Here is a 10,097-nt window from a genome sequence, read left to right as displayed (position 1 = left end):
ACTCACTATCATTTTTGACATACTCTATTGACTTAACATGAAGGAAGGCATGGGTAATGCTCTTAACACTTCACTATTATAACTTAATATAATTTAAATGAGAGACTTAAGTCTCAAACACATCCAAAACATATATATACCCATCACAAGCAATATATATATTATAAAACCTGGTGTGGTGTGTTAGATGAATACCCTAGAAGCCAATTGTTGGTTGACATATTTTATATTTTTAGAGCTTGCTTTTGTACTTATAATATTTTTATTATTAATAAAAGATTTTTTTTATTTTAATCATATTTATGTATCCATGAATTATCCTAAAAATTAATAAAGATGATTTTATATATTCTCAAAGTATTGAGAATTTGAGATACACATTAATTAGTGGTTAGTTTCTAAATGCTTCCAATCAAAAGATCATCATGAAGGACAGTGATCAATCCATTTAAAGATCGATGTATGAATCACGTCTTTTATGAACAGATAAGTCTCGAATTTGTAGCGTAGGGACATTAAGGTGAGAGTGTGGATGGTTGTTAGAGAATAACTTGCACTGAGCATGACCAATACGAGAGACCACTTGGATGTCTACTCACTCTCAATGGTTATCTCGATGCTGTAGTGGTATGAGTGATCCTTTGATTTGTGGTATCATCGGCTATTTACAATGAGGCTATTAAGTTTGACTGCATGTTTCTTTGGTCCCTAGCTATTCGGATCCTTACTGTGTATGTTGGCTATAGTAAATTTAGGTTTATTGTTAGAAGTAGGATGCACCTATAAAGAATCTATCGATCTTAGTAGAAAAAGAGAAGTCCTATATGATTTGCGAGATTGAGTTCAGAAAGTCTTTGGTCAAAGCAAGTGTGAATACTGAAAAAAAATTTTCACAAGATTCACAAGTGAACTCGAGTCGAGCCAATCTAGCATATGACTGACGATGAAGTCTGACTAGTTCTCCATAACCTCCATCAAGTTAGAACTCATCATAGAAGGATTGAATCATATAATAATTATACCTAGGAGTTCACACTTTCATTCTACTAAGTTATCACTACATACTGCTAGGTGCCACTGATAGATTATGGGACTCATTGGGCATCATCTTGATAATCGATGATCCTGAAAGGGTAGAGTTGAAATTATTTTAATCCATCGAAAAGAGTTTCGATGATATTATGATGGAGATCACAACATATCTCACTATCAGATAAAATAAAATCTATGGGATCACATATTAAGAGATTTAATATTGAATTCACCAATTGGACTTGTTAAGTTCTAATTGGATTAGGATTTAGTGAAATCCTATTGAATTTAGGAGAACCATGCTAGCATATGGTTAAAACCAATTCTTCTCTGAACTTCGATTCCTTATTAGATAAGAATTGGATCAAGTCTATAACCTTGAACCTAATCTAAATCTATTTTAATTTGAATTTAGTTGGATAATTATTTGAGCACCCAAAAGGATTGGATCAAGTCAATGAGTTGGCAAACTAATCTCTTCATTTTTTTTCTCGTTATTTTCTTATATGGCATGGAAACATTGGAAAGAAGAAACGAGGCGCAAGCCTCCCCTTTTAGAAAGTCCAAGGGGGCAATCCCTTGGAGTGGTGTGAGAAAGAGAGAGGGGCCCACCCCCTCTTTTGCCTTGGTGTGGAAGGAGAGAGAGAGAGGGGCTACGCCCCTCTCTCTCTTGTGTTCAAAAATCTTAGAGGGGTGCCAAGAGTTGGCGCCCCAACTACTTGCCCCTTTTTGATGAGAGCACCCACTTAACTTGCCTATTTTGATGTGGGGTGCTCCATCTACTTATCAAAAGAGGTGAGGACCTTTTCAATTAGGTTTGATTTTTTTAGAAAAAAAATAAATTAAAAGATAAAAATCCTTATGAGATAAGAACTAGCCTTTTTTGATTGATTGGATAATGATTTGGAATCAAGAAAAGGCCTATTTAAGGAGAAGATCTCCTAGGATTTTAGGAATCAATTTAGAATGGAATTTTAAAAATTCAGATCACCTCCCTCTCTCCTTCTCCATGCCACCTCTTCATCTTCCTCTCTTTCCAATGCCCAAGGGTTGGGTGTCCCATCTTCCTACACGTCTGAACTGAGGGTGATTTTTACAGCAAGGAATAAGAAAAAAAGCTGTAGTTCAAGCATTGAGATCGCGATCAAAGATCAGAAGTTGATCCAATGTTCAAAAGACTGAGATCTTGCTTGGAGAAGAAGGATCTACAATGAGAAGAAAGGTTCAAGGTTAATCCCAGTGGATATCTAAAGATGTTAGACACATGTGTGGCTCTAGAACCTTCAAATTGAGGATCATCGATTGCGGTGTATTTCAACCATGCAAGATATTGAGATTCGATCTCAATTTAATTTTTAATTTTTAGATTATATGCATGTCTTAGATCTAGGGCTTGGATAGATATAGATTAGATCTATTGCATGTGGGGTTAAATGGTTTAACCTAAATCATTTCTACTACTATTTTAAAAAGATTTTTTAAATCTATGCATACAATTCTATCCGATTTTCTAATAGTGGTATCAGAGCCACTGATTCTTTAAGATATGTATAATCTAATTTTTATGTTAGAAATTGATCGATTTTAAAAATTATTTTTGAAATATTTAAATCAATTTTTTAGATCTAAAAATTGATGTATATGATATATCTTTATTCATATTAGATCTGAAATTAGAATGATTAAATATTCGCATCGGACTGGTATAAGATTGTCCTGGTATAAGGTTTATCCCATATATTGAAAAGATTGTCCTAATTTAATATGAATCAATTTTTTGAAAAATATTTTTAAAATATTTTAATCATTATTTTAGATCTAGTTATACATATATTTGATATGTATATTTTTAATTTGAGATCTAAAATTTAATATATATGTGATATATATTTGTAGTTTAGATCTAAAACTTGATATATGTGATATATAACATTAGGTTTAGATTTAAAATTATTTCAAGATCATAAGCTACTAATGCATGCAATGAAATAAAATTTAAAAAATATTTTTAGAATTTAAAAATTATGTTATTGCATGTGGGTATGGGTTGAACAAATTAGATCTAGTGATCAAACTACGATTAGGATCAATTGATTCGATCAGACTAGAACCCATTATCGATTTTGAGCAGTTGAATGAACCTAATCAATTGTTAGTTAGGATTAGGTCAAAAGGGCTCAAAGTTATTTTTAGTTATAGTTGGTCGCATCGATTCATATTTTGATGTGATTGATTAACTCAAGATCTAATTTAGCTCAATGGTTCAGACTCGTTTCAATAGGTTAACTTGATTAATTCTAATCGACCAATTTCGTGTCTAAGGCAAGTATCTAAATGATGGTTATTTAGTTGATTCTATTGTCTGACCTGACCAATTTGTTGGTGTCTGAGGAAAGCAATGGGGGGATCCCTACTCATCTTAACTTACCTATCCATTTTGGGAGATTCAATTTCATACTAGGTTACTTGTTGACTCGAGTTCACCCATGCCGATAAAAAAGATCAGACATATGAATGTGCTGACCTAAACTTGATCAGTCGGATATCATATTTACTGATTTAAAAGAGACTTAAATCTAAATCTCCTCACTAAATATTAAGTCTAGAGATCTTCCATCATTGTAAAGATGCGGGTATCTTCCTGACGTTGATCATTCTCGACTAGTTATAGTGGTTCGACTGCATTGAAAAGGTACAATCACTCTATTGATATTTGATGCTCTAAAGTAGAGATGGGGTTAGATCCAATAACTATTAGGTGAGGGTCCAAATGATGGCTTTACACCTACTGATGAATGATGGGTCTAACTTAACTAAGAAATATGTTAATAACTATTAGGTGAGGCCACAGGACTTAGAGACCAAACCCGCTGCATCTTGCTTAGTGAAGCAATGAACAAGATATTGTCCACTCATTGATCTATGCTCACTAATAATTGTTAGGTGAGATGTGTATGGATCAGTGAGACCTTAGTACCCACTAGAAATCGATTGCGTATAGGTTTTCTTTTCTCCACCTGAGGAGTATAGGAGATTCGAGAAAATAGTGAGAGCTTTATTTTATTTTTAAAATTTTTAGAATAAATATTTAATAAGTATAAATATCTAACTAAAAATTATTCTCTCTACAAATAACTATATCGAGTTTCAACCCTTTAGCTCGTATTCTTGACACAAATAGATTGACCAAAATAAACTATAAAGATTGGCTCCAAAAATTTGAGAATTATTCTCACCTTCGAGAAACTAACCCATATCCTAGACTAGGATGCGTCTATGTTACTAGCTCATCCATCCCCTGATCAACAAGCCACACTTGAAAAATGGATGGATGAGGATAATAAAGTGAAGTGTTACATTCTAGCATCCATGTCCAATGATCTTCAGTGACAGCATGAAGACATGAGGACTATCAAGGAGATGCTAACTCATTTGCAAAAATTATACAGTAAGCAGAGTCAGATAGCTTGTTTTGAGGTCTCTTAAAGACTATTCAAAGCGAAAATGCATGATGGATAATCTGTCAATAATCATTATTTGACCATGATCAAGGACATCGAAGAGCTTCAGAAGCTTGGGATGAACATGGACAAAAAAATTACAGGTGGATTTGATCTTTCGATCTCTTCCTGATTTGTATGGGCAATTTATTATGAACGACCATATGAATAAGATTGATAGCACTTTGCCCAAACTGCTGAATATGTTGGTAACAGCTGAGGACACCTTGAAAGGTGCAAGGAATATGGTTCTGACTGTGGAGCAGGCTTCCTCTAAGAGAAAATCTTCTTTTAAGAAAAAGAAGAAGCCTGTAAAGAAGCAAAAGAACGAGGCCATACCCAAGAAGCAAGTTTTGAAGAAGACTGATGATAAGGAAAAGTATTTTCATTGCAATATCAAAGGCCACTAGGGAAAGAACTGTCCAGCATACCTGGCGACTGTGAAGAACAGGAAGAAGAATAGGCTTTCTAAAGGTATATCTGTTGGGAACTATGTCCTAAAATCAATTGTGTGATGATTGAGTTCATTCTTGTATATGAATTATTGATTATTGAATAAAAATTATTCTAATATTTTTTATCACAAAGTTATATCTTCCTTGAACTCTTATGTTGTGATGAAGTCCTTAGAACTATACTAGTGTGCGATAAAAAGAGGATTTATTGTATAGTTCTTAAACATATTCGCGATCAAATGATACGTCATTACAGGATGATGATGTTTATCGAATAGAGGTCATTGTGTGCCATATGGGTTGGTTGTCCTCTTAACCAAGGAGTGTGGTGACACTAGTATGGCATACAGGTGAGATGTAGGGGTATATCGTCACTGAATAAATGACTCACCTACTGAGCATTCTGCTATCAAGAGCTGCTCACGAAATATATGGATATAAGTTTCTTTTAGGTCTGAGATTACCATAGTGACTTACAAGCAACACACTGTGCTTTGGTGCCGAACTATCTGGATTTCTAATATAGTGATGGAAGGCTACTAGGTATAGTCAAGTACTTACGAAGTCTATATGTGGATTAAGATGAGATTGATCCCTCTGAATTACTAGAGTTGATGTATCATTGTATTTCAATTTAGCAAAGTCTTGGTTAGGATAATCCATGAGATGGATTTGAAGGTTGAAATGCAATGCGGATGAAGCAATCTCGGTTGACAGTTAACCTGAGACCATCCTAGAGCATTCAGAGTTAAAAGGATGAATTATGCGGTAACCATATATATGGGTTTTGAAATATTTTCTTATGATAATTTGATCTATTTGGATATTGAAAAATATTGCTAGATGGTATCTCGATTAGTGCAGGAATTGGTTCCTGTGCTACCGGCTTAGTGTTTGAATCTATGGTGTCACGCACACAAGTCAGACAAAGTAAGAAGGAATTGACCTATGTTTATATGTTCAATTTGAAAGTACTTGACTTGATTGAACATATAAGCTAACTTGATTGAGAATTAAGTAATAGATCAAACATGATTGAAGAGTTGAATATGTCTAGCGAGCACTACATATGAGGTTCAGGTTCGATCTCGAGGATGAACAGTTTCTGATCTATGATCCATGGAGCATATGAAAGATTAGATTTAAATGATGATTAATTTTAGATTAGATCTAAATTAATTAATTTTAATTGGATCCAAAATTTAAGAAAGACTTGGTACAAAAGTCTTAAAGAGTTTGGGATTGACAGCCTTTCAAACTTATTTCGAACCAGCTTCGAATTAGATTTGAATCAGATCTATTTTGATGAGATATGAGTATTCTCACTTGTACTGGGATTCTCCTCTCATAGAGAATGACCAACACCTGATTTGATGTTGGTTTGGGGTGTCCTAAGTGGGTGTGGGAGTGGGTGCAAAGTGGATATCATAAATGATGACAATTCTATCTCATGTAAGAATTTTTCTTTCATGAGTATTGGACTGATTCAAATCAGATTTGAGTTAGGAGTCCTACTCTCATTAGGTCATGAGAATCATCTATAAATAGAAAGGGTCTCTACCTATGGATGCATAGAAAATAAATCAGATTGAGAGAAGAGCGAAAGAGAGAGGGAGGCGTGTGAAGAAAGAGGTCCTTCATCTTCTCCTACATCTCTCTCTTTGTTGCCGCCTCCTCTCCTTGGGTGAGGATCCTTCTTGGGCATCCTATCTATTGGTGTGAGATATCACACCAGCATATCTCTTCCCTCATTTGGTTGGCTTTTGAAGGCAATTAGATTGGAGTTCATCCTACTTTCCTGCGGCATCTGGCATGCATGCGAAGTAGAGGGTCTGCACATCTAGGCCTCTGTGAAGATTTATATCAGATAATTTGAGATTTGATCTCTGGTTCTATTGCAAATTAGATAAGAATTTGATCTTTAATCATATAGATGAATAGAAAAATTTTTAGATGCAATCTGGGCTTTCTGAGGAGAAACAATTTCTTTCCCTTTAGTTGGTATCAGAGTAGGCCTAAAATATATACATCCATGATGTAATTTTTTATGAATAATTACATTAGATATAAATAAATTTTTTTGTGAAACATTAAATCTGATTTAAATTTATTTATATAAATTTTTTTATCTAATTTTGATCGGATTAGAGGTGCCTAATCAATGATTGATTGAGATTATTATAAGTCTATCATAACAGAATTCTACTGTTATTGAATTTTTGATGGAATAATAACGTAAATTAAAATTTATTTTAAATTTATTTTAATAAAATTTTAATATTGTTGTTTCTCTTATGAAGTGAGATTTATTTTAGATCTGAATTGGATCCGTTTTGATGGATATTTGATATGAATCCTATTGAAATTCAGTACTACATAAAAATAGATTTTACTAAAAATTTATTCTTTATGCATTCATATTTGCATCTAATTAATTTTTTATATGATATTAAATCTAAAACTGATATTTTATAATAAGTATAAGATATATTTTAGAGCTGATATGATGTATATGATACATTAAATCTAATTAGATTAGATGAAGAACATAATTGATAAGATCAAAGATATGTTCATGACATAAAATAGTTTTGTCAATAATTACATATTGATATAATTATATATAAAATTAAATTTTAGATCTTAATTACCTAATACTCGAATTGATGAGATCATCAGACCATCCGATCAGAGGAGATTAAAGAGATTAATCTCTCTTTTGCCTATTCGATGGGTTCTCTTATGACGTGTAAGGGTATCATTGTGATCCGATTTTATAAAGAAAAAAAATAAATAGATTTTTATATATTATTTTGATCATAAATATATTTAGATTAGATCTAAAGTGATTTATAATTCATTACAATAGGATAAAATTTAGATATAAAATTATTTTAGATCTAAATTACATATTATATATGATGTAATCGATATTGATTTAAAAGTTGTTATGATACATGAGATGTATGTATGAAGTTTAGATCATATCTATATATGTTTAATTGTTAAATATATTATAAAAATTTATTTTTATATATTGAAACATATGGTATGCTTCACCTGAAATCTTTGTAGAATAATTCTACAGACTGAAACACACGTTTCACATACTAATTATGAATTAAGTTTTGAATGATCTAGATTTGAAAATTGAAGATCATTAAGACACCACATAAAATGATGGGCAAAGAGTTAGCATGAATCAGGTCCTTCTAATGGGTTAGACCTAGGGTTAGAAATATATATAGATCAAATAAAGAAATTGATTAAATCTAACCAAGTGTTGAATTAAATCAGATCAGTATTTCTCTAAATCAATCTCAATAGATATAGTTTGATCAAGTCCATGTGTTTGATCCTAATAAATGGACCATGATCATAGCTCCGTGGTTGAGTCTGAATCTTCTAATGAACCAAATCGAAACTAATTAACCAGTTGGTGTCTAAGGTAAGTTTGGCAGATTTGATCAAGTGATTTTTAATTGGGAACTATTCACCTAGATGCATCTACGGTGAGTTAAGGACATATCCCTCTCACTGATCTCACTTATCTGGCCAACATGATAGATTATGCTCTGATTAGATCACTAGTCAATTCAGATAAACTCATGCCATTAAGGTGAATCAGTGTGACTGATTTAGGTATCTTTAGACCAGCTTATGTTTAATCCTTTACATGACTTAGTGAAGTCAGTGGAAGGATTTGTAGCTCGAGATCGATTTCTTCTCTTATTCTCAGATCAATGAAATCAAATCTTCTAAATTATTAGATCCATAAATTGATAAAGTTATAAGATAACTTAGTCATTGCCTCTCATTAAGATACGTGATAATGAGTCCAATATTTCAAATAGGCATTGGAGGTGCCATACGCTTGGTGTCTATTACATATTGAAATTATCATTCATCATATGACCATCATGATGTACCTTCAGATCAATGCTCAGATTGGCCGAACCACACTCGGGCCTGAACATCCATTTGTTGGATGCACTTGGTGTGCCATGTTAACGGTTGGACCTAATTGGGATTTTCAGTGGAGGTGCCACACACCTGCTGAAGGAAAGCCTAGGGCAAAACTTATTACTAGAAGTTGTTTGGAGAAATAATTGGTTATGAACTTACCCATAGATGCACTAAGATTGGTCGAGCCACACTCAAACCCGAATGCAGTCCGTGTGGATTCTAGTACCCACTAAGGAATTAGTGTAATTCCTCGAGTTGGAGGTAGAGGCTATCAATTCATAAAAATAATGGAAGGACCTTTAGACTAAAGTCTATATCTTCAGGATTAAAAAATAATTCATATACTAATAGGCTAATATTTTTTCTTTCAGTTATGACCAACACACTATCCCTCCATATGTTGTTGGATAACAATAGGCTCATCAGACCCAACTTCGATAGCTGGTATCGAAAGTTGAAGATCATCTTGGAGCATGAGAGGATTTTATACGTCCTTATGGATCAGGCACCTGAAGAATCTACAGCTAATGTTCCTCGTACCATGAGAGACACTTTCATGAAGTGGCTTAATGATCGCACGACTATATGTTGTGTGATGAGGGCAGCCATAAATGACAAACTTAGTCATAAGTTCGAGGATGCATAGCCAGAGGAGATCATTCAAATATTGAATGAATCCTTCGGCATCCCTGAGGATGTAGAGAGACACAAAACTTCCTGCATAGTGTTCAATGTTCGTATGCGAGAGGGAGATTCAGTTATCGATTATGTATTGTACATGATTGAGCAGATTGAACACCTTAGCAAACTTGACTTTTCATTGCATGAACAGTTAGGCAAGGATGCTATCCTCAATTTGCTATCAAAATCTTACCTATCCTTTCTCAGTCATTATAGAATGATGAAACCTGCGATAAATTATCATGGTTTGCTAGGGTTATTACAGACTTTTGAGAAGGATCACCAGCTTCAGAAGGAGGCAGTGAATTTAGTGGGAGATTCATCTGTAGGGCATCGATCCTCTAGGAGAGAAAAGAAGAAAAAAGTGCAAAAATCTCATGCCACCAATCCCAACCAGAGCAGACCATCAAAAGTTGATAAGAGTCAGGCAGAGTGCTTCTTCTGCAAGAAGCTGGGTCATTGA

The sequence above is a fragment of the Elaeis guineensis genome, chromosome 8 (genome assembly GCF_000442705.2).
Source record: "Elaeis guineensis isolate ETL-2024a chromosome 8, EG11, whole genome shotgun sequence".
NCBI lineage: Eukaryota > Viridiplantae > Streptophyta > Magnoliopsida > Arecales > Arecaceae > Elaeis > Elaeis guineensis.
Note: the sequence above shows the minus strand (reverse complement) of the source record.